This window comes from Rhipicephalus microplus, chromosome X (assembly GCF_043290135.1).
Source record: "Rhipicephalus microplus isolate Deutch F79 chromosome X, USDA_Rmic, whole genome shotgun sequence".
NCBI lineage: Eukaryota > Metazoa > Arthropoda > Arachnida > Ixodida > Ixodidae > Rhipicephalus > Rhipicephalus microplus.
This window is the reverse complement of record NC_134710.1, coordinates 79,841,551-79,867,814: the sequence shown is the minus strand read 5'-3', so window position 1 is coordinate 79,867,814 and position 26,264 is coordinate 79,841,551. Positions and strand designations below refer to the sequence as shown.

Here is a 26,264-nt window from a genome sequence, read left to right as displayed (position 1 = left end):
CAGTAATTTTTATTCATAAAAACAGGAAGTGAGTGATTTTGAATGGATTGAATTTCTTGGTAACAATAAAGAAAAACAGACCTACACCTATTTCTACTAGTCAAATTAATGCTACACATTTAAAAGGTGCCTTATGCATTAATATTATGCATAAATATTAGGTGTGTACAAATAGTAATTTCTGAGAATTAATGAATTACTAGCTTAACAGTGCTGGAAGTGAATCATAATTAATGAGGAATATTTTTGTAATAGTTTTTGCGTAAGGATGATTTTTCTTCCAGCATCGATACAGAAAAAAGTCCAGATTCTGGTACTCAGAAGGTTAGCAGATTTCTGCCTTTAGAGCACCCTTTAGAAAATATGAATATTAAAAGCACATGTGGACTATTAACACCAGATTGTAATTTTATTTACACACTTGCACATGCACCATTTATTGCAAGAATGTAGTTACAAAGTGCACTTTTGAGAGACCTTTAGTATTTATTTTTATATTTACAGATACTGCAGACCTGTAGGAGATTTTAGCTGGTGGAAATATATCATATTATGGTACAAATGCAGCAACAAAACAAAGCAAGGTAGAATACATTGCTGTTAAAAAATCAAATACAACAAATATATTGGTTATGTAAACAAATACATTGTTAATGCTATTGCACATATATATGCAGTATGTATATGAAACATCAACTAAATAAATTAAAAACTTGTCAAAAAATACATATTATGATCGGAGGTCATATTGGATATCAGAACATAATAAACAGACATTTGCAGCAAATGTGTGATACCTCCTTTGAGACTAAATCATCAAGGCACACATTGCCTCTAGTGGTTCAAGAGCAAAAAAGTGCTTCTTTTTTAGTTGAATGGTTGTAACGAATGGTGATAGAACATTACCAAGTGTTTTCTCAACCGTATGTACTATTTACAATTAGAATACAAGATACAAGCTGTGTCCATAAGTAATTCTATCCTACTAAATAACACCAAGTTTTGGATGACAAAAATTCTACTTATAATTATTGCAAATAAACCTGAACAACCTAGCTCCTTTGTATACAGCATGTTCTGTTGCGTAGGGTAGAAAACTGGGCATGTGCCTGGTTAACCTCTCTGCCTTTTATCTTGCTGTTCTTGTCTATTGCTTTTCTTTTCATTGTTGCTGCCCACTAATACTGCGTTATTTCTTCCCTTTCATGATCTAATGTGCAGAAATGAGAGTGCTCAAAAACTGTTGAAGACAGTGCTAGCTATACTACATCGTATTATTTCTATCCAAAACACTGGAAGCTACGGGAATTTTGACCATTCAGGAGGGCAGACACATCTACAAAGGTACCCTTGTGAGCAGTGCTGTTTCACATGCTTTCCACTGCTTCGTTGGCCATTCAAGCATCTAGATTTGCAAACAACATAAACATGATTAAGCTTCATAGAACAGGCCAGTTCAAATGCTAAGTTTCATGTTTTGGCAGATCTTGCATAATTTTTAGCATAGTTTTATCGTATTTTCAGTGGCTACTTTGGCGTAGATATTAGCCAAGCGTTCTGTATGTTGCCAGCTAAAAAAAGCTTTTGGCTGTATAGCCAGCTGTTAAGTGTGTTGTAAATTTGGCTCTCAACTTTTGAACCTAAATAGCAAGTGTGGAAGATTAGGTGTGTTGGTATGTTTGGACTTCAAGTATGTAGAGGATGGGAAAAAAAAGGGCAAAAGAAAAGATATGTCGTATGATGGACAGACTTTCAGCGAATTCTTGACAGAAAATGGTGCACATACATATTAATAACCATGAATGCTCACTTCATGCACATATCACATAAAAATTCAAGTTCTATAATGTAAAGTGTGGTCAGAGGCTTCGAGAAAGAAAGATAGCATATCCTAGACACCAATTCCATTTCAGTGGCATCTTCGATTAGCCTACTTTTGTGCTTATTGATAATTAATATTTTATAAAAAATGTATCACATCCTTACATTCTACAACAGGGTCAAGGAACCCATCATTGCTCTTGTCAACAATGGTATGATGTTCTCTAAGCCAATTTCAGACATCTGTTGGTTTGGCCCACATGAGCATAAACAAATTACAAAGATATATGATACACTATGTGCTTGCTGCAGGTAACAAGCTCATCATTTGGTCTGTTTGAATTGAGGTATGAGAGGGCCTGGTGCAATAGCAATGAGCCTAATCAGTGCAGAGTGGACCACTTTTACATTAAAAAGCACAAGGCGAGAATTCTTCAAGTTATGAGAAACACCATGAATTTAAAGAATCAGTCTTTGTTCCTCATGAGACCACAGGTGGAGCTTAATGTTGTCCCATTCCTTGTTTTCTTAAGAACACTTTTGCCAAAGTAATGAAAACATCAACAGCAGGTTATGCGTCCTACAAGCATCTTGGCAGTTAAAAAAAAAAGGAAATGCAAACGAATTTTTTGAGGCATCTAGAAAACACAAGTTTTATTTATTTGTTTATTTATTGTGCTAGTTTTGAGTGGGATGCATTAAGCAAGGCTTGTTGGCACACCATTCATGCATTCAACCAGATTGTTCATTGTTTAAAATAACAAGATATTGGAGGAAGTGGATTCACTCATTAACAGGCATCTTATACATTGCTTTGAGTAGTGCTAAACACGTTTGTACAATGGTTCACATGTTAGCTTTTGCTATTCAATATAAATGCAACATTCATAATCAGAACAAGTCATTTGTCTTGTGGAACCAAACAGAAAACTTTGTGAGATTTGATTGAACGTTTTCTTGTGACCTATGCAAATGAAGTCTCAACAACGCGACAGTTAAATGATCTGGGTCATGCAAAAAGGCTGACCTGCCACAGAGAGAGGGAGTCTTTATTAGGGCCAGGAAAGAATCGGCCGATTTTTCCAACATTTGTTTTACCGTCTGCACTGTACATTTAGCTGCTCCATTTGACTGTGGGTATCTGGGACTGGATGTGACGTGACGGAAGCCATAACTTCTTGCAAAAAGCGCGAATTTTGCAGATGTGAATTGAAGATCGTTGTCTGTCGTGGCCAGGTCTGGAATTCTATGCCCCTAGCATATATACTCTTGAATTATGCAATAACCGCCACAGAGATCGTGGAATATAGCAGGGCGAGCTCCGGATGTCGTGAAAAATAGTCTACGACCGCAAGGTACATTTTCTCATGCAAATGGGAAAGATCAGCTCTAACCTTCAACCAAGGCAAGCTAGTAGACTCAGATGGCATCATGGGCTCGACTTTCTGAACGCGCTACCCTGCGCACTCTCGACAATTGTTTACTGAAGCTCCCAGCTCGGTGCTGAGACCGAGCCACCGCACAGACCTACTGTGATAATTGCTCATTTTGACCTTATGACCTACTGTAATTGTTCGATCACTATAATTTTGTTCACATTTTAACTATAGTTCTTAAACTTGTGTTCTTGATGTTTGAACAATGGAATGATCATAGCGTGTCTTCCAAGCATACATACAATTGTCATATACAGGTGTGACTGAATGAGAACATTTTAAACTGGATTTCATTTCTTATAGTGCCCGAATGTGCAAAATCTTTCCAAGTTTTAAACTGCTGTTTCAAGAACACCTACTTCTTTTCCATGGAGCTTTTTATAATCATCTCCACAGAACTGCTATCGGAGCCTTGGTGAACATTTCTGAGGACAATCTCACCGTTGAGCATTCAAGTGGCAGGATATTGCTGCATTTTGACTGAATGGGATACATTTTTTCTGGCTGCTTTTGTGTGGTACAAATGTTTGTTTGTTTGTTTCCCTGGACTCATGGCTCAAACCCACTTGGGGGGATTGGTCAAGAAAGCATAGTGCATTTTTTCTGTGAGCATTATAACTATGTATAAAAATGAATTTGTATTATAATATGACTAATGTAAAGAAAACCACATAAAAAGAGAGCAAACGAAAAAAAATGGAAAAGTCAATTTGAGAAATTTTGAGATTTCAGGTCTTGTGATTACCACTCAGCTGCGTTTACTTCACTTCACCATTTAGATTTTTTTTTAATTCTTTAGATACTAAATAATAATTATTTGATTGAAATGGGTGCTCTAGCTTCATTTTTGTCACATTTCAGTTCCATGGCACAGAACATAAGTTTTTTTACTCAAGATGTGGGACATAGCCATATGTCTTAGAAAGTGTCAACCAGAAGTCAAGAAAGTAAGTGCAAATTTAAGGGCTTGTTTTCTTTATTAGACACAATATTAATAAAAACTAATGACACAATAATGACAACTAATTGTTATTCTGTGTTAGTTTGCATCACTGCCTGTTAGTGAATTTTTATTATCATTTTATTATAATGAGCCCTTAAATTCACACTTCTCTCCTTCATTCATAGCGAGGGTCTCATTCCGGCAGACTTGGCACCTTCAGGTAGTATGCGAAAAATTATTAGTTAGCTGCTAGCTCATAATAACTCACATGCTATGCGACGCCAACAGGCAAAAAAAAAAGTGTTACACACTTGTTGTAATGGCTAGCAGTGGTGCTGACTAACACTCCGACGTTTAAATGCACATATATATCCTATAAAGTGGACAGAGGGATGACTGCCACCATAGCTCGGTTGGTAGAGCATCAGACACCTTATTCGAAAATCGCAGGTATGGTCCCTGCCGGCGGCAACTTATCTTTTTCTCTATTTTTCTTTCTTCACACTTACATTACAATTACTATTAATCCCATCGCCTATACCTTCCTTCCTATCAATGTCTGTTAGTTCTTATTATTACAAGAAGTCAACATACATAGCCGTTGGGATTCTTTTTTCGAGTATCATCAAAGCTCACCTTAAATATTTGTTTTTCGGTACTTGGGAACCAGTGGGTACATGTTTTTCCTCATGGTATCAATGCAGCACCAATTTATAGACTTTTTCCTTGACTGTTATTCACAAAAGGAGCCTTGTAACACATATCTAAATAGCCAGAGGATGACTGTACTATATTTTGACCGTTGCCTCACGAACCTCCTGTTGCAAAGTTTTTCAAATCTGTCAAGCACAAACGGATTTAAAGGTAGCTATGACACTACAAGAGTGCCTTCTCTTGACTGTCATTGACGTGAGATTCTGGAAGCTATACAGGAGAATGAGAGGGGAAATGGCAATTGCCAAAATGTTCGCTGTTTGTCATAGCATTTTTTTTTAATGTTGTGTGTAATAGTGTGTGGCAGCATGCTGTAGGGGCCATGGTACTTTCACAACACAGCAGAAGTGAGTGACACACAACTCTTTTGCACCATGTGCAAGTTTGCATTCTGCACTCTGAACGAGCTTTGCGAGTAGTACCTGGTGCTGGCCAGCTTTGTGATATACAAGCTTGACTGAAATGTAATATCAAAAACAGATTCTGCCTGTTAAAGCACTTTCAATTAGGTGGATATCAAGCAATGTCTGCCAAGGTGTCTAACTGACTATATAGGCATGAAGAAGAGACCTAGCGTGCACTGGCATGCAAGCATACCAAAGGTTTTGAAGATGATGATATGCATTGGTGAGTACTGTCAGAGTGAGCTCATTACAACACAAATGACCAACTCAGGCACTCAGTGATGAGAAGAGCATGCCACCAGGAGCTGCCTTATACAAATGGAGGGGAAAACAGAAGATATGTAGTCGAGAATCAGTCTGGACTGGAAGAAAAAATATGAAGTATTTTGTTATTCCTTTTCATATCATACATGATACTTACCATAAGTCGGCAAACGAACTTACTAGTTGACCCACTTAAACTCACCCAGACAACCGCGAGTCTGTGTCAGTCTGGGTAAATAATATTTTGGTTAGTTTGAGTGGGTGCATTCAAGGAAAACTTTCGTCGAGTCTGAGCGAGTGCTAAGCACAAAAGATAATTCTTGAGTGAGTGAGACAGAGCTCCTCTTCTTTCTGCCAGCCTATCTATTTAACTAAATGTCAACAGCAATGCTATTACTCAGAATGCTTTGACAATCATGAAATTGGCCAATATCTGTCCATGGGCAGATAGAGTTTTTTTATTTAAAGTCAGCTTACGGGAAGTTTAGTACTGAAATCCAACGGAACAGGTGTCAAATACTATACTAATTGCACGCATTCAAATGTTATGCAAGAGGGTCAGGACATCCAGACCCCCCACCCCCCTCCTTTTTTTTTCTCTGGATCCGTTCATGTACCTGATGGACACATTTGCCTGCCTGCTACATATTTCCTGACGACATTTCAAAGGAGAAACCACATGATTTTGGCTATTTTTAACAGGAAACTTTAACTCCACTGCTGCATGCTTTGCAACAATATTTGATTGATATGTGGGGTTTAATGTCCCAAAACCACCATATGATTATGACAGACACTAGTGGAGGGCTCCGGAAATTTCTACCATCTGGGTTTCTTTAACGTGCACCCAAATCTGAGCACACGAGCCTACAGCATTTTCGCCTCCATCGAAAATGCAGCTGCCGCAGCCAGCATTCGATCCTGCAAACTGCGGGTCAGCAGTCGAGTACCTTAGCCACTAGAACACCGTGCCGGGGTAGTGAAACAGTATTTGGCCCACATATTCACTGGAGCTACAGAAATAAGTTAGGTTTTCTAACTATGTTATGAATGCACTTAAGGACCCCTTCAAGAGCCTCTATATGTATGGCTATACTGTGCACACATGAATGTACTGAATTGTTAGTACAATGTGCATGTTCTAACAAGGAAAATGAAACACAGCATGACGGATGTATAGAATACATAACCAATAAATAAATTTTGAAGTGTAGTTTGCTAGACTTCATGTGCTGACTGTAACCAGATTTACACTGAGAAAACCATCAATACTGATAGAAGAAACAAGCAGCGTTACTATGATATCATTATGATATGAACTCAGGGCCCTCAGTCCCCAGCAGCTGCGAAGCAACTGACCACGGCGGCGGTCAGATCTGTAACGCAGCAGAGGGTGCTAAGAATCTTTGGATCCGGACAGGCCGCCATTGGAACCTGAACTTGGCAACGTTTAACGCCAGAACCTTATCTAGTGAGGGAAGTCTAGCTGTACTATTTGAGGAGCTAGAGGGTGTTAAATGGGATATAATAGGGCTCAGTGAGATTAGGAGGACAGATGAGGCCTATACGGTGCTACAGAATGGGCACGTTCTTTGCTATCGAGGCTTGGCTGACAGAAGAGAACTTTGTGTGGCGTTCCTAATTCACAGAAATATAGCTGGCAACATAGAGGAATACTATAGCATTACTGAAAGGGTGGTAGGTATTGTAATTATACTCAATAAGAGAAACAAGATGAAGGTGGTAGAGGCTTACGCGCCTACATCCAGCCATGATGACACTTCAGTTGAAAGCTTCTATGAAGGCGTGGAATCGGCAATGAGTAAGGTAAAAATACAGTATACTATATTGATGGGAGACTTTAATGCAAAGGTAGGGAAGAAGCAGGCTGGAGACCAGGCAGTAGGAGATTATGGCATCGGTACTAGAAATGCCAGAGGATAGCTACTAGTAGAATTCGCAGAACACAATAATTTACGGATTTTGAATACCTTCTACCGAAAACGAGGAAACTGTAAGTGGACATGGAAGAGCCCTGATGGTGAAAATAAGAACGAAATAGACTTTATAAAGAGTGCACACCCAGGCATCGTGCAGGAAGTAGTTGGCAAGGTACGATACAGTGACCATAGAAGCAAGAAGCCAATCAATGAGCTAGCACTGAGAGGGAAAGTACAGGAATTCAGAGTCATGCTTCAGAACAGGTACTCTGCTCTTATTGAGGAAACCAACTTTAGCATAGATACAATGAATGATCATCTGACGAGTATCATTAAGGAGTGTGCAGTGGAAGTTGGAGGCACGGTAGTTAGACAGGAAACTGGCAAGCTTTCCCAGGAAATGAAAAATCTCGTTAAGAAGCATCAAAGCATGAAGTCTCAAGTACAACAGACAAAATAGAACTGGCAGAGGTTTCGAAGTTGATTAATAAGCATAAGGTATACGATGTAGGAAGGTATAATATGGAGAGAATTGAACGCGCTCTGAAAAACGGAGGAAGCGTCAAAGCAGTGAAGAAGAAACTTGGGATAGGCAAAAATCGGATGTATGCACTAAAGGACAAAGAAGGCAAAATAATTACCAATATGAATAGGATAGTTAAAATAGCGGAGGAGTTTTACTGAGATCTGTACAGTTGTCGGTACAACCAAGACGTTAATAATAAAAGAACTAGCAGTAACCCAGATGACACCCCACCAGTAATGATAGAAGTCAGAAAAGCATTGGAGAGCATGCAAAGAGGCAAAGCTACTGGTGAGGATCAAGTAACATCAGATCTGCTGAAAGATGGAGGACAGATTGTGTTAGAAAAACTAGCCACCCTGTTTACGAGGAGTCTCCTGACGGGAAGAGTACCAGAGTCTTGGAAGAATGCTAACATCATCTTACATAAGAAAGGAGATGACAAGGACTTGAAGATTTAAAGGCTGATCAGCTTGCTCTCCGTAGTATACAAGCTATTCACAAAGGCACTCTCAGATTATGACAGGTAAATTGCCACTATCTCTCAAGAGGAAGGTATATAACAGCTGTATCTTGCCAGTACTTAGCTACGGAGCAGAAACCTGGAGACTTACAAAGAGGGTTCAACTTAAATTGAGGACGACGCAGCGAGAAATGGAAAGAAAAATGGTAGGTGTAACCTTAAGAGACAAGAAGAGAGCAGAGTAAATTAGGGAACAAACGGGGGTTAAGGATATCATAGTTGAAATCAAGAAGAGGAAATGGACATGGGCCGGGCATGTAGTGCATAGACAGGATAACTGCTGGTCATTAAGGGTAACTAACTGGATTCCCAGAGAAGGCAAGCGGGTTAGGGGGAGATAGAAGGTTAGGTGGGCAGATGAGATTAAGAAGTTCGTACATATAAATTGGCAGCAGCAAGCACAGGACCGAGTTAACTGGCGGAACATGGGAGAGGCCTTTGTCCTGCTGTGGACGTAGTCAGGCTGATGATAATGATGATAACTGTGATATTAAAAAACCAAATTAACTGACAAATGCTGTTGCTGAGCATGCATACTGAAACCTCTGACCATATCATAGTGATTGGGACAATGCATGCATCACTGGTACTGAACACAGTCTTCGAACACGCTCTGGCACTCTTTGTTGTGTCATTTTTGTCACAGTAGATTAAAGGGTACTCAAGGACAAGTTAAATATCTTGTTATGAGAAGTCAATGTGATGTGAGCAGATGTCAAACATGAGAGTAGCTCCAGTATAACAAACACTGAGCATAGGCACATTTGAAATTCACATTAACACCTCAAAAAGGAAAGACCGATAAAATTTGTCGGATATGTTTTATTGCAAAAAAAAAAAAGACAGGTAATTGCAACTCATACAACTCTTCGTTTTTTATGCAGGCCTGTTGATGATTTGGGCTGTGGTTGGGATGTGCACTTCATCCAATTTTCTCCCATCTGTGAGATCTCTCATGGAGTGATTGTGAACGGACTTGTGCTAAAAGAAAGCAAAGGGGGTGAATACTATGAGAGTTCAGCCACATCAAGAGGAAGCGATTTTGTGCTGTCACAGGCTGGTCAGCAATATGCAGTGAAGCACTCCTTCAGTACAGTGTGAAAAGCTATTCTTACGAGTGAACTCTGCCTTTCAAAAAAGAAATTTATGGCTCATTATTGCATTGTGATTTATGTGTGTGTATTTGTTTGTGTGTATGTGTGTGTGTGCCAGTCAGTGTTGAGTTGCCACTCCTAAATTGGAATGACTCTGGAATTATTCCATATTTTCGTGACTCCGGAATGGAATGGGAATAGAATAAAGCACTTTTAGCGCGTAATAGGATGGGAATAGACCTACACTTTTTTTTTCCGAAAATGGAGCCCGTTTTCGTTTATGCGCTGTTTTTTAAATTTGAAACACTATCACGTCAGAGCCTCGAATGTAACAATAAAGCAGTATTTTTGAAATGGCTTGGCTGATTACATGCAGGGTACATTTATAAGCAACATGCCTACTATAATTCTGTCCTTTTATAGACTGTGTTGCTCTGAAGTTTGTCTATTCTTCGTGTAACCATGGCTCTATGCCGTTTGTAACTGTAGCATGGACTACTGGACTTCATACACAGCACTAGCTTAACGACACACATTTGATATACATATACGCACAAAACATTATGCCTCAACGGCAAGTATATGTCACGCACACACACAAAAAACTAGTGGCAGAATACTCCCCTTAACGCCTTGTTTTTTTTTCTCGATGGTGCCCCCGTTGAGGGAAAGAAGTAATTACCTTTGCGACAATATGCATACCTGTGCATAGGCGAACACAGAGAGTTTTGCTTGCCCCATCCATGCTTATGAGGTGTGCATGACTTCTCCTTTTCTCTCTTTCTCACCTCACCTCCACGAGTGTTTTGGTTGAGATGATTTAAACAGAGACAGTTATCGAGCGCTCTTCCTTCATTTTCCCTCCTCTTCCTTTTTCTTCCCCCTAAACTAAGAATCACCAACAAGTGTGAGTGCTGGCGAGCAGAGTGGCCCAGTGTTCCGTATTTGATGCAAAGGCAAAGAAAGTGCCCGAGCGGTGCCCTGTTCCAACTAATACCAGCAGATTTCTTTAATGGGTTTTGTTAGCCATTTCTAATTCCCCGCAATGGAATTGGAATGAAGATGCTCCATTCCGTCATAGTGGAAAATTTCGACCACCTGGGGTTCTTTAATGTGCACCTAAATCCAGACACACGAGCCTCAAGCATTTTCGCATTGTTCAGCTGTGTTGATTATAAAACTAGTTAGATATTATTCCACAACATTGTGTTTATTAAAAACAACAATGATATAATGGCTTAGATATGCAAGTCATTATAGCAATGCTCAGTTGGTTAAATCAAGTTTCCATAAAGAGGCATGAGGTAACCTATCCTGCTTTGTTAGGATTTAAAAATTTGGTGGTAATCGCTCCAACATAGGTTTTTAGTAAGTTTCTGCTAAATATGAAGCAAAAAAAACCACTGGATATGATTCTTAGTTCAGGAGAAGAATGCTCTATGTGCATCACTATAGTACAGTGGCTCTTTCGTATTTAATATGTGTGCACTTGAAAAAAACAGAACATTTTCTATAAGGCAGCGCCGCAGCGATGGTCTTATCAGAAGGCATTATGTGCATTCACATCTTTAACCAGAATATATGACTCGGGAAGCTTTCAACTTTATCTCTGAAATGCAGTCTTGTATAGTTGAAAGCCAGCAGGGATGTATATCAAGCAACTTTTGACAAGTTTAGCAAACAGCACTACTTTATTAGCATATTCCTGAAGGTCATTCAGCATCGCGAAGCTAGGCCACCACGATGCTGTTCCTGCCAACTTTTGTGGCTGGACCACTGCATGAAGTGACAGTGTTGTTACAGTCTTTTAGGAAAATAGCAAATTGTTGTGGAAAATCTAATGCTTGTGTAGGTTTCAGAGGCATTTTGTAGACACACAGCACCTTGGGATAATTTTTGTAGCAGTGCTTTGACAAAAACATGGCTGTGTAAAAAGCATTGGACATTCCATTTAGAATTTTGTTTACATACTTAAAAAAATGGCCTGCGTTGTGTGTTTAAAAGATGAGAATGACATTATAAAAACTTTTCCAGGCCCCGTAAAATGAGCTACTTCTGTTTTTTCCTGTTTTAATCACCAGTCTTATAGGACTGGTTATTGTACCATTTTTATGACAGATTCTAACAGGAAGAGGACAGGGGTACAAGTAAAAAAACACTGAAAAAAATACAGTCTGTGTTATGAAAAGCAAAACTGTTTTGCTTTTGCGAGCAAAAGATGTAATGAAGAGTGCATAGGAAAACCTGCAGTTTTGCTGCTTCCGTTGATATCGTCTATTTAATTGAGCCCTTTTCATGATGTATATTAAGGCTAATATTGTGAGTGATGACTGGGTAGACCATCGTCTTCATCTGTATATAAAAACCTTTCAAACATTAGCATCGTTAGTCATGCGAGCTGCACTGCTTTTGCCTTGTGCAACTGCATTAACCCTTTCAGACGTAATGTATACACTTGTGTACACCACTCGTTTTCATTATTTGCATTAAGTAGAGGCTAAAAAAAAGCAAGATATATCATACATCAGACAAATTGGACCTTCTGCATGATTAATTTGTCTTCATTTAACCTCATTTTGCAGTGTACTAATACATATGATCACTTTTCTGAAGACATTCCACGATTGACGAGTCGTGTGACATGCAGCTTCTTGAAAACAATGTGAAAAGCAGAAATTTCCCTTGCTCACAATCGACATAACCAAAAATAAATTTGCACTATATTTCTAGCCTGAGATTAAATTTTATTTATGCCAAAAGTAACCATCAATGACTTCAGGTTAAAGAGATATTCAATTGCAACTTAATTTGAACGAGTTACTATAACACACCTAGATTCAACAATTATCATGTTATCTTTATTACAATAGAAATTTGAGTGCCTTGAAGTAACGTTGTAGTGATTTCACATACTTACAGATAGTTATCAATAGTTAGCATCTAAAAGGGTTAAAATATTACCTTGCTACTGCCGTAACAGAAGTTGTCTTATAAGTAGTGGAGGTTCTGGGGGAAGTGCACGACAAAGCGTCAGCATCTTGGTGTTTCTGATCAGACCTATATGAGACGGTGTAGTCATACTCAAGCAAATGCAGCACCCAACGACCAAGGCGTCCCATCAAATTCTTGAGACACGATAACCAACACAGAACATAATGGCCAGTGACATTTGTGAAATGCTGGCCGTATAAATAAGGGCGAAAATTTTGCATGAACCACATGGCCACGACCTGTTATTCGGAAGCGTAGTTTCGCTGAAGCAGAACAGCAGCGATTTCATGTCTGCTTGCGTCAGTGTGTAGGACAATAGATGCTGCAGGGTCGAAATGACGCAGCACTGGCTGTGATGCGAGGCATCACTTGAGAGTGACCAGAAAAAAGTGCACTCTGACCAGAAAAAAAGTGCACTCGTGGTCAGAAGTTTCTGCAGAGGAGCTTCGATAATAGCGAAATCATGCACAAGTTGGCAGAAGTAGGACGCTAAGCCAAGGAAGCTGTGAAGGCCTTTAGGTGTGATTTGTGTAGAAAAATGCAGTATTTCAGCAATATTGTCGGGATCGGGCTCAATGCCATGCTTACTGACGTGTCCTAACACCTTGCTGCTGCGACTGGCAAACTGACACTTCTTAGTGTTAAGCTAGAGACTGACCTTAGCGAGACATGTTACAATTTTGCTTAGCCGTTCCAGGTGCTGTGAGAAGCTGGACGAAAAGATGACAATGTCGTCCAGGTAGCAAAGGCAAGTCTTCTATTTTAGTCCTTGCAGCACCACATCTGTCATTCGTTCAAATGTGGCAGGGGCATCGCATAACCTAAAAAGCATTACACTGAATTCAAAAAGTCCATCAGGTGTGGCAAAGAGAGTCTTCTTTTTATCGGACTCGTGCATCAGGATCTGCCACTAACCATACAATAAGCCGACACTTGAAGAGTATTTGGCACCTTGTAATGTATCAAGAGCATTGTCGATCCGAGGCATAGGATAGGCGTGCTTACAGGTAATTTTGTTGAGTGCTCTATAATTGACGCCAAATTGCACCGAGCCATTCTTGTTTTTTTTTTACTAGCACAGCAGGAGAAGATTATGAGCTTGCGGAAGGCCTGATAATGTTGCGTGTGAGCATGTAATCTTGCGTCCAGAAGCTGATCAACGGTAAGGGTGGCGGCGAATGAACCGAGATTCATCTGAGTCCATGCGATGAGCGGCCACTGCTGTTTGACTCAGGCCTACGCAACAAACGAAGCAAATTGTGTGTTTCATTATTATGGTCACAAGGCATCAGTCTCAGTTAGATTGAGATCTGCACTCACAATATTTATATGACTTTAGTTTGGTTATTTACAATATGTTGGCACTATGTTGCACTGTATAGGACTTACTCCTTTATTGAAATGTTCTCTAATAAATGTACCAGTTTTATTATTCATCAAATGAACAGGTTGGCTACATGCACACAGAAATTATTTTTTATTGTCACATATATGTGACTCCAGCACTTGCAATTCTGGACTAGTCCTTAATCTGACAGCCACAAAATGGTGCATTGTTGACTTTTTCAGTGTAGTCCATAATGTACCATTGCTTGCTGTAGCATGATACCATGCTTTTAAATTCCATGCCAAGTGCTGTATCCAATTACCACTCCACATATTTCTTTAGCTGCAAAACCGTTCCCCTGGTACCCCTTACCTTCACTCAGATTGTCATGGTGCAGATGCACAAGTACTATACTATATTCCAGGTAATAAAAATAAGAAAACAAAACCCTGGTTTTCATTTTCGATTGTGAGGCATATTTTGGGGGATATTGGGTGGAAAACAGTAAACATAAAAGATTGGCACTGTATGCCCATAGAATTTGTGTTTTGTTCATTAATATTCATGATGTGCCTTATAACTTTTTTATTTGCCTTTGCCTTGTACAATGTCTTTAGACAGCTGTGCACAGTGCAACTGTACTGTGGTTGATGACACACCTATGTAAAAATATTTGTGCTAATCTATGCTTCAGGTAATCTGCATGCAGAAAGTTGAGGTGTGCATTGGAGTGGTTGACTCCCAAAATTTGAACACTCATAAGGGGCTCTTCAGCTGATGCTAACCAACCTTGAAGAAGAAGAAAAAAAAAACCCACCTAGGTACAATAAGCGGTTACAAAAAATCATGACTTGAACAACCTACATGTCCCCAGCTCTTTTTTTTCGCTTTTTATTTATTTTAAACAAAGATTCCAGGTTATTAGTATGCACATAGTTCCTGCTTTCCTAAAATACCAAGTGCAATAGATTAGTGGTAGCTGTTTACCCAGAAACACTCGCTGGATCTGCTTTTTATTGCCTTTTTTTCTAAAGAACCTAACATTAGTATCCCCTCTTGTTTGCCTCAACTATACTAGCCCCCAAACCTCTCCTTAGCTTTCACTTTTTTCTTGTCCCCAACTTTATTCCGTTTTAAGATTATTTTTGAGTACATTGATTTCACTCTTCTCTCCTCCTCGTACCTTGTTGAAGCAGGGAAAGAGCAAGTTTGGCACACATAAAAAAAAACTGCAAATAAAAGTAATTGCTGCCCTCATAAAGTCAAGCCTACTTGCTGAAATGTTGGCTCCATAGACATTTCTTGTTGCAGCTTCTTGTCCCTTCAATACTCCCATCTTAATGTCTCTCTAGCTCAAACGTACAACTATGATACCTCTAAAATTTTCAGTCATCTGTGTTCTTCCGCCATCATTAGAATTCTTGTGAACTAGTTATCCAGTTAATCATGGAGCTCACGTCACCTTTCTATGCTCGTACCAAGTGTATCTTTTGTACCACCCCTCATGTAATGCCTCCACTGCGGAGGCCCTTGAGGTATTAAAATAAATAAATAATTAGAAAAACAACTTCAATATTAAGCAAACATCTTGACTAATGATAGTTTAGGACAGCATAGGTAGATGAACACCAATATTTCAACTGTTATTACAATAATGTGAACTAACAGACATATAGAATACAAATTTATAACTGATACATCTAGGAAAAAAATTCTTTCAGTGATAATTTTTATGACATACACTTATAACTTCATCTAATGAAACTCGCTTTCACAAAGTTCTCAGTCTAATAAGCTTCCATTCCCCAGCAGATATCCAGAGAGTTTAATGTTGTAATTTGCTCAAATTAGGTAACCTAATTTAGCACCAAGACTAATTTAATGAAGTTTTCTATTGAATAGCCAATTAAAAAGTTGGTGCTTTCTAATTTTCACACAGACGGGTTTTTTTTTTTTAGCGTGTACTCCAACATTATCACATTAAGATATCTAGCCGCGCTAGTCACAACCCTAGTACTATTTCTGCGAGGCTGCTGTAATATATTCAGCAGTTAGTAGCACCCTAACGTATCATATGGGGCTAGGGGTGGTGGTGGTTTATTGTCTCTGTGCATGCTTCCGCAGGAGCACTGCTGTTGTTGCTTTTGTCATTTTATGGCTTAAGCAAAGATGACTCATCTCTTTGCAACTTTATTGCTCGCACAATCACTGCCTTCGTTCTTTCTAACTTTGAATATTGGCAACTTGTCATAGCTTCACGTGACTATCTACCTGGTGTGCAAAGCTCCAACATGCGATCATGGGAACATGAAAAAATTGCTGATATATTCACCACTAACCTAAGCTAAAGCATAAATTAGCAGCAAATAAAATACAGTGTTAGCTTTTGGATGTCACTATATGTTACAGTTGTTGATTTCAAGGGACCGAAAAATCCATTTCTCAATTTTGAAAACTTCCTGATTTAACAGGGCAATTCGAGTGTGCCTATCACTTTGTTAAATTGGATTTCAACTGTACACAAGAGCTGTCAAATATATTCTGCAAATTCAGACACACAATGTAATCACTATTTATTCCTCTCCCCTGTAACTGAACTGAATTCTGATGTAAGTGCCATGGCATTAGCTACGAGGAACACTAGCACTGGTTTAGATAACATTTTTTTCTTCCATTGCATTTAAAACTCGTTGCACCATTCAATTTCTGAGACACTTGGTATTATATTTAATCTTATTTTCAAAAGTGGTATTTTTCCAAGCTTGCTCTAAAAGGCTAATATTCCAGTATTACAGCAAGGTGATATATTTGAAGTGTCTAATTATTGTCCTACTATTTATATTCTTTTATCAATTTGCAAAACTTTCAAAAATTATTTTGTAAGTGTTAAGGTACTTATATAAAAATTTACTTTATTAAATCCCTGTTGATATGGCTTTCACACTGCCACTTCGACTAACTTAGCTATAATTACCCCAAGCTGACCACACGTGCCCCTTGTTTCACAATGATAACTTTGTTCGGTCAGTTTTTTTTTTCCTTTACTAAGGGTTCTGATATTATTATTCAAAACATCCTTTTTTATAATAAGTCATTTGGTATTACTAATCCTATCTTAAGCCTAATAAAAGGTTACATAATTGCTTAAAGAGCTCCTAAACCATTTTCGATATTTTTTTTTAAACATTTCAAGTAAACACAAATCGTGTGCAGAATGCCGTCACAATAAAGAAGCACAGCAGTGTTATAAGCCAAACGTGCCCCACAATTTCCAAGAAACCATCCTGTTTCCTCCCACACCTTCTGGTAATATTGTGCGTTCGCCGTGATGTCAATATTGTCTTCTGCTCATGTCATCCACAAAAAGAATGCATGCAAGTATATGTGCACTAACTGCTCTTCCTCGCACGGTGAAGAGGAGCGGCCTGGAGGAGAGATGAGCTTAATGAAGCACAGCAAAGGAAGAAGCGAAACGAGCGAGATCTCTTTTAGATCATAAGACAGGTGTAACTCTGCTATTGCAGCACAGTTTCAAGAAATTCTCATGGCTACTTATTCGTTGTATACTTCTTTTCAATTGTGAAACCAGAAATAAATTTTGACTTCTGGGTGGTTTAGAGGCTCTTTAACAAGAATAAACTGTATTTATGAGAGGAATTTATTCCAATACCAAGACTATTAATCAAGGTGTACCACAGCAATTCATACAGGGTCCCTTTTCTTTTTCAATGTATGATGCTACAAAGCACTGTCTGCGATGAAGAGGAAGACAGCAAAGAGGAAGATGATGCTCCCTGATATCTGCGTGGACTTGGCTCTGCCTTGTATGCCTGGCGTTAGGTGTCTGTACATGCCTTGTAAATATATTCTGCAACACCTTTTCTCCCCGTAACATTTTGGTGGAGAGCGCGTGTTCTACCAGCTTTCCCTTTCACGACGATTCTCCGCAGCAGACACTCCTTGCCTCTCTCTACTATGTCTGCTGAAGATGAAAACTAGGATGCATCAGAAATGTCACCAACCATGCCTCAGCCAGCCAGGCCAGCCACGCCGCAACAAACCATCGCAAACAGAACCGTTGTCCTGCCACAACTACGCGACCCAGGCACTTTATTAACGATTTACCATTGCATCTTAGCTCTGCACAGTTCGCGCTGTGTGTAGATGACACTACCATCTCCATATATATAGTAAATCTCTATCGAGCTTAGCCTCTGTACTAAAAATACACAGTTGGAACGAATTGTCCTTTCAAGTCAACTAATAATCGATCCTATCGAAATTGTGTTTATGATTTTCAGAACTAGTCAAACAATACTACCAAGCATAATCATCATCATTCACAGCTCGTTTTCGTGCAATGCAGGACAAATACATCTCTGAATGATCTCCAGCTTACCCTATCTTGAGTGAGTCAATTCCATCTTGTCCCTGCAAGCTTCTTAATTTCGTCACTCCATCAAACTCTGCCTGCAGTGACTGTGTTTCCCATCGCATGGTAGTCATTCTGTCCCTCTTACTGTCCACCTGTTGTATGTCATATGTATTATGCAGCCAACCCAGGTCCATTTCTTTCACTTGCTGTCAGCTAGGATATCTGCAATCCCTATTCTTTCCCTGACCCATTCTGTAGTTCTCTGATCTCTTAATGCTACTTCTGTAATTTTTTGTTCAATTGCATACTGCTTGGTCTTCAGCTTTTTCTCTGCTTGCTTTGTTAGGCATCGTGTTTTAGCCCCATATGTTGGAACTGGCAGTATGCAGCGACTGTATACTTTTCACTCTTATTGAAGTGGCCAATTGCCCGACGTTATTTGGAGGTATCTGCCGAATGCACTCTAGCCAATTCTTATTCGATGGCGAATTTCTTTTTCATTAAGGTCTCATCTTAGTAGTTGCCCAAGGTACGCATATTCTCGTATACCCTCCAATCTGTGGTTTTCACTCTTGAACTCATTCTCTTTTACCAGTTTTAATACACGTGTATATCCACTAAGGTCAACGTGATCTAACTGTCATTATAGCTAAGTTGGTAGAACTTAAGACATGTTATTCGGAGGTCGCAGGTTCGGTTCCTGCCCACGTCAAGTAATCTTTTCATCCACTGTTCTTTCTTCACATTTACATTACATTTATTACTAAAAAGATCTCCTCTACTTTCCTTGGCAATGTCGTCTGTTAGCTCTCATTAACATTGTGTCTAATAAAGAAAACGAGCCCTTGAAGTTTCCACTCCTTTCCTTCACTTCATCCATCAATGCTTTAAGGAAATAAACCTCTTTTCAATCATAAATTGCTTTTAGAATTTTTAAAAGATGCACAAACTTTTGTTGCATTTTGCCCAGGGGTTCGCAGCCTTTCAATAGAGCTTGCTGCTACGGCATTTATTAGAGAAAGCACCAGCCTCTCAGCCCTTGAATTCAAGGGTGTTGACAAGGCACTCATGCTAATGTGACACTGTTTTTTTTAATACCCTGATTGCTTCTCACTCATTTTCATCGTGTATGTATCATGTCACTCTTATTGTTTTAATAATTATATATTTATGCACTTTTAGTGTGCAGAATTTTAGGCCCTTATACAGCTGCTAAACACCATCACTGAGCACATCCTAATGTCCCATGACCTGGTGCTCTTTGGCCAACACTGGCCCTTGCACCATAAAACCCTATATATCGTCATCATATTTCCTGCAGGAATAATATTGCAAACATACATTATTTTAAGCTGTTCCTCACATTCAAGGCATAACACTATATGCCTTTTTGTATCTATGAAAGTAAGCTTTTTTCCCCTAAATGCATATAGTGTGAGTGCTGGTGGTGAAGGGGTCTTTCTTTAATAGCACAATATTAAATATTGCCAATAGCAGTTAGCAGAACTTTACTTGGGTTAGATTGTCTTCAAAGGCCAACAATATTTCCACAAATAATTACAATAAAATTTGATATTATAAAGTCACAATAAATAACCTTTACATTTATTAATGTATGACGCATCCCGTCAAGTCCACTGATAGTGATACTAGATATAATGAAAGTTTAGTTAGCTAAGATTTTATTACATGTACCATAGTTATTTCTATATCTTGGAACTATCACACTATCTTTCTGCTTAATAACCATTATGGTGGAAGATAGTGTGATCATTTAATCTATGGCAAATTGTCTCACATTATTGGCAGAAGGATGATAGAGCTTATTACAAAACAATTCAGAAAAAAAAAAGAATGGTGTACCAGTTATGCCAAGCAAAAACATACAAATGTAGCAGAAGACAGCCATAAAATATAAAGTCTGGCTTTCAGTTAATATCAATAGGTAAATACTTTAGCATATGCTCTGGAAATGTGTGACTAAAGCTAGAAGTATAAATGCAGATGCTCTCTTGGCGAGGTGGGAAGCCGCCCTGCACAGCTCCAAGCTGACCAACAAACTCTAGGCAGTCCAGCAGGCCTTTGAAGCAGTGCAAAGGCAATTCCTTGACATTTTGACGTCGAAGAGAGCCTAGGCCGTTAATCTGCAAGACAACCAAGTTTTTTCACCCATTGGAAGCAATAGTAAACACTTCTGACAGTGATGTTGCAGAAATTACTACAACAAGAAATGTGCATATCAAAAACACAAAGCCAAAAAGGCGTAGCTATGTGGTGACCATCAAACTTGCAGAGTGAAAAAATAAGTGATAAAGAAACATGAAAATGTAACTTCCACATAGAATGCATGGCTGAGCAAGCTTGTGCATTGTCTAGAGTGCAAAAAAAAAAAAAAAAGACGAGACATGGGAGACAAGTAGACAGGAACAGGCACTCACTACCAGCTAATTTCATTACAAAAGAACTGTGAAAAAAAAAATGCAGATCATATGCCACAAACGCAGCTGCGCACATTGCAAAGCTGCTAATATGAAAAAATAAAGCATATTGCAGCATAGCAATCGAAATTCGCACTCCTGCAAACACACCGCCATCTGGCTGATGCAATCTTCACCCTTCAATTTCATGTGGAACGCCTCCAACAGTTCACATGCAACTGTTTCCTCGCTGTGTCTCAGCACCTTCAGTCTAGCAAACAAGGGCACACAACCACACATTACACAGTGCACAGAAAGATGTGCGCCCTTATCGTTTGAGAGCGTCAACTCATGCTCCCAGGCCTGCTGCTCTACACACCTGCCCGTTTAGCCAATGTATGATTTTCCTCTGCTCAATGGCAATTCATATACCACCCCCACATCACAGTTCATGTAAAGCCTAGTGTGCTTGGTTCCACAATTTGTCTGCCGTTTAACCTCATCAGGAATATGCGCACAGAGCTTGGACAGCTTGTGTGGCACATTGTGCCTAGTCGCAACTTTCTTAAGGTTATGTGCTACATTGTAGATGTAGAGGATCACCTCAGGCCTCGTGTTGTTTTCATGTGTTTTGAAAGTGGGATCGAAGTTTTGTCTCGAGCTGCATGTTCCTAGACATGAGCTTCTCGCTATCAATAGAAGAGTGGCTAATGATACAGAAAAAAAGCAGCAGGAAAGGTGCCTACTGGAGGGTGTAGACAGCCTTTTGGCTTCAACTAAGGAGAAGCCTACTCAGCGACACAGGGTATCAACTGGCCCATTTGTACAGTTCTTCAAAAAAAACAGTCTGCGGTTGCTTCAAGTTGATAAGGAAGGAATGTTTGTTGTAATGCCATTAGACTGCTTCAAACGAAAAGCTGCCTCGGCCGTTTTCAAAAAAACTCTGTTTCCGTGAAAGCCAGTTTGACTAAGACAAAGACGAAAGCTGTAGCTAAGTGCAGCCATGGCTTGAGCTGAAAAAATTGGCAAAGTCCATTCCTGTGAAGCAAATATAATTGTTTGTCCATACTTTTTACAACAAAAACGCAAAAAAAGAGTGTGCAATTTAGAGCAATTGTGAGTGAGAAAGGATCCTGGCAGCTGAACCTAAGCAGCTAGGTACCTTATGAAGCATACATAGCTTGGACATTGACGACGCTTTTTCAACAAAAAAATCGCTTCATGTGATAGATCTTGTTCACAACAATGATTTGGTGGGATACTTCTTTTCTGTCAATGTGGAGGACTTCTTTTACACTATCCCACATAAGGAATTGTTCATTGCGGTGAAAAAATGCATTAAAAGAAATTGGGAAGGAGTGTTTCAAAATAGAGCTGGGATTACTGTTGAGAACTTGATGTCGCTTCTAGAATTTTATGTACGCTCCACCGTTGTGACCTTTGACAGCAAGACATATTTGCAAAAACATGGGATATGTATTGGTTCCTGCACAGCACCAGTCCTATGCAACATCTTTCTGCCGGCATTGGGCAGGCGTTTGAAGAGTGCTTTTAATAGAGACAAGGTGCTTGCCGTGTGTAGATATGTTGATGACTTTTTAGTGGTTTTTAGGAAGCAGGAGGGTATTCAGGTGAATGGCGTTGATTTTAGTGCTTTTAGCGGTGATGTGCATGAGATCTTAGAATCTTTCAATTTTTTGGCACAGGGGTTGCCGTTCTCACATGAGACTCTGGCAGAAGGGCGGTTGCAATTTTTATATGTGAAGCTCACAATTTCTCACTCGCATGTATGTCGAGCTTATAATCCACACTCCTGCAAACTGCTACTGCCCTTTGATTCAGCTCATTCAAAGACTGTGAAGCGTGCAATCGCTTTTATGTGCGTAGAATCTGCTTTCCAGAAGTCATGCGTTCGTGCAGCCCCGATAGTTTATCAGCAAGTGCAACGGTTGCAGTCATCAGGGTATTCTGACCTTATTCTGGTGGCTACCGCCGAGTCGTTGCTACAGAAGGTAAAAAGCCAGGGCTCGAAGAGAAAAAAAAATCCACACATGAGGACAACATGGGGCCTGAGGTGATCCTCTATACCTACAAAGTAGCGCATAACCTCAAGAAAGTTGCAACTAGGCACAATGTGCCAACCGTCCTTTCAGTGCCGCACAAGCTGTCCAAGCTGTGTGTGCATATTCCCGATGATGTTAAACAGAAGACAAATTGTAGAACCAAGTACAATAGGCCTTACGTAGACTGTGTGGCGAAGGTAATATATGAATCGCCATTGGGCTGTGAAAAATCATACATTGGCCGAACGGGCAGGTGTGTAAACCAGCAGGCCCAGGAGGATGAGTTGACGCTAGGATGAGTTGACCAGCAGGCCCAGGAGGATGAGTTGACGATGAGTTGATAAATGCTATTTTAGACATGAAATTAGGGTAGAAAGTCTGCAAAATAAAACACCAAAAATTTGTGGCATCCAAAATTTCAGATGTTCTTATATACCGACATCTACGAGGCAGATTCGGAACTCTAGACTCAAAGAAAGCAATCTCTTGTCCACTACATCAGTTTGGCTTCCACAGAACTTGAAAGAGGTGGAGGGACTGAGGAAATAGCCTCTTTGTCTTTCACATGTAAAGTATTGTTGGCTTTGGTTGCACCAAATAATGAACATACATGCAGTTGGGCCTTTGCATTGCTTCATTCTTGTTGAGACAACAGTGGAATGCCAGCCCAACAGTGCTTCATCAACCTAACCAAAAGAAACATTTTCATGCTACTAACTCACAAAAATATACCTAGAAATCTTCTTCAACTTTTTTCTACTATTTTGCATCAAAGTACTAGAAAAATATTGTAGAAATATTCTAGAAAAATTTGAAAAACATACCATTTGATCTGCACTCACAATTCAATATTGAAATTCACTTTGCCCCAAAAATTTTGCTATTCACACAGCTTTGATATTTACACAGTGTATGCATGATCAACACTTAAACCTTTATGTTTGGCGTGAAAGACGATAACTCATATTTTTTAGGAACGAAGCACTTCAGTCCTACAGCTGACCACCAGTCTATCAAGATGAAGAATGTAACAGTTAGCCCAACAAGTAGCCAATGATGTATCACAACTTAATACCATTAATTAACAAAACATTGTTAAGTTCCGTCTCAAAATTGGTCTTAAATGTCAAGTTTTATCCAGTAAAGCATACTTCGTAGCATCTTGGGGTGTGCAACACAACGACAACTTACGGCAAAATCGCTGCAAATGGGCAGTGAGAGAGAGAAGAATAAGAACCTCCCGGTAAGCTGTATTCCAACAGTTTTTTGCTGACGTTCGTGGAGCTGAAACACCTTTTTCTATGTGCCTGGTTTCTGGTTTGGCACCACTAATGCCTCATCAAGGAAATATCTCTCGAAACAATATGGCGAATTACCTTGGTCAAGCCCTTCATTTTCTTCTCCGTCTTCTTTTGTCCCATTGCCCACTGCCAATTAGCAGTGACTTTGCTGTGGAAAATACCAGCATACAATGAAAAAAGAAAGCAGCATCACTAACTTATACAAACCATTCAGAGTCTTATAAAAAGATAACTTTGCTATAAGTAATAAGGAAATATATGGTGCACACCTTACAAGATCAGTTAAATTTATATTAGCAAAAAATCTATAAATAACAAAGGCCTGGTGCTCGAGATAACAACACAAATACTTGCTTGCATTTTATAGTATTCCACATTGCTGAACTCTCTCTACAAGTGTAAATTGATGAATTCTGTCAGTGTTAGAATTCATAACATGCACCTGAATTTGGCTCTTTCAACTCACCACAGCATTTATAGAGTCCTTCTGCATCAGTAAAACCAGCTTGGTTCAAAACTGTTCACGAGGTGCAAAAAGTGTCAGATGTTTGTCCAAAATAAATGTACAAGCTATTTTGCATTAATTTTTTGGGCCCTTAGAAAATAATGGTAAGATGAAAATCAGCCCAAAGCTATTTGTGTAACTGATGTCACCAACCTAAATTGTTGAAAGCCCTGCTTGCAAAAAGCTCTGAGGAGGTGAAACAGGCACACCTTCTCTGCAAAGTTTACCATTACTGTGAGTCAAGAAAAATGCTATTGATATTGCTTAATATTCAGATTCAGTTACCTAATTTTTTTTAATTACACCAAGAAAGGTAAGGAAACTGAAGGTATAGCTATATCTTACAAAAGGCTTTTGTACTGGATTTATAAAGAAGCCTTGACTACCAAATACGCAGTGTATTATTTGCAGCATACAGATATTTTGTCAATGTGGGATGAAAAAAAAATCGATAAGTTCATAGTTGGTGAACAATTTCAAGCAACACTTAGTAAGGGAACTAGAAAAGGTTCATTTGTACAGAAGTAAACAAACAACATGTAATAGAAGAAAACACATTTCAAGTACACCTCATATGACACAATATATATATAAAAAATAAAAACAAAAACACAAAAACTTTAAAACAAATGCACGACGGGTCATTAAACAAACAAACTGCCTATATATACACAATATAGGAAAAAGCATGCATTGTAATAGGACACCCTGGAAGCAAGTGCTTCATTTACCACAACCCTTTTCAGTTGTTTTTTAAGAGGTTTGGAATAATATCAAAATATAAGTCCAAATCTATTTTGAATTTATTAAGAATTAAGCAACATGGTTTGGTATTTCATAGATTGCTCACCATAATTAGTCCTGTTACTGGCACGAGTGGCTTTGTTCCCAAAGTGTAGTAGTATGTTTAATTATTACTAGTGTAATGAATACATCGTTACAGTATTTGCAAGTGAGATTTAGTTACAATGAGCTGGACGGTGACTATCAGCCAGTATTGCATGTTGTTCTTCTCCTTCTTCCACCTCTGTTGCTGTTGTTGCTGCTCCTCCTTCACTATGGACTAGACCCACTAAAATTGCTCCGCTTGCAGATGAAGCACACTTGACAAAAAGTTAGTTGAAACGTCGCTGAGCAACGTTTCAACTAGTGAAGGAGGAGCAGCGACAACAGCAACAGAGGTGGAAGAAAGAGGTGTGCAGTACTGGCTGACACTCGCTAGCCAGCTCCTTGTAAATAAACCTCACTTACAAACCCTGTAACAATATCTTTTTTTCAATGTACCAATTGAAGTAATTTAAAATATGGTATTTGGTCAGCTCTTAGCAGATTCTGCTAGAAATATTGGCGCTGTTGCAAGAATCTGTGGCGTTGCCTTCATAGCATTCAAAACAGTATAGTACACATTTTTGTAATATTATTTTGTCATAGCTGACACAGGGCAAATGAAAAAAAGATAAACTGTGCTTGCTCCTTGATGGAATAGAAAGTTGCGAGAGCCTGTTTCTCCTGACTCAGCTCTTACGGTATCTGCATACTGTCCGTAAGCAATCACCGCAAGATCAATTTGCAATGAACTGAAAGATATTGCTTCAGTGTTTCCACACTTGTGGATTTTGTAGG

At 39.2% G+C, this 26,264-nt stretch overlaps 1 protein-coding gene and 1 long non-coding RNA gene across 17 annotated transcripts in view; one reads left to right on the top strand and one right to left on the bottom strand.

Annotated features, from left to right (window-relative positions):
* The first annotated feature begins 1,235 nt into the window (after positions 1 to 1,235).
* LOC119176149 (uncharacterized) lies at positions 1,236 to 9,725 on the top strand. The gene is made up of 3 exons (XR_005110431.2): positions 1,236 to 1,344; positions 4,119 to 4,204; positions 9,453 to 9,725. It is a non-coding gene; the product is annotated as an uncharacterized LOC119176149 (long non-coding RNA).
* Positions 9,373 to 26,264, bottom strand: part of LOC119176145 (uncharacterized) — a 61,012-nt gene continuing 44,120 nt past the window's right edge. For 8 of the 16 annotated variants that reach the window (XR_012886850.1, XR_012886849.1, XR_012886852.1 and 5 more), the window contains 3 exons: positions 24,212 to 24,284; positions 18,380 to 20,499; positions 9,373 to 13,889 (listed from right to left, as the gene is read on the bottom strand). The gene's annotated coding sequence lies outside the window, so the exon portion shown is untranslated. Of the gene's footprint in view, positions 13,890 to 18,379; positions 20,500 to 24,211; positions 24,285 to 26,264 lie in introns of those variants that run through there. The other 8 variants (XM_075877206.1, XM_075877207.1, XM_075877208.1 and 5 more) reach the window with 3 other exon arrangements.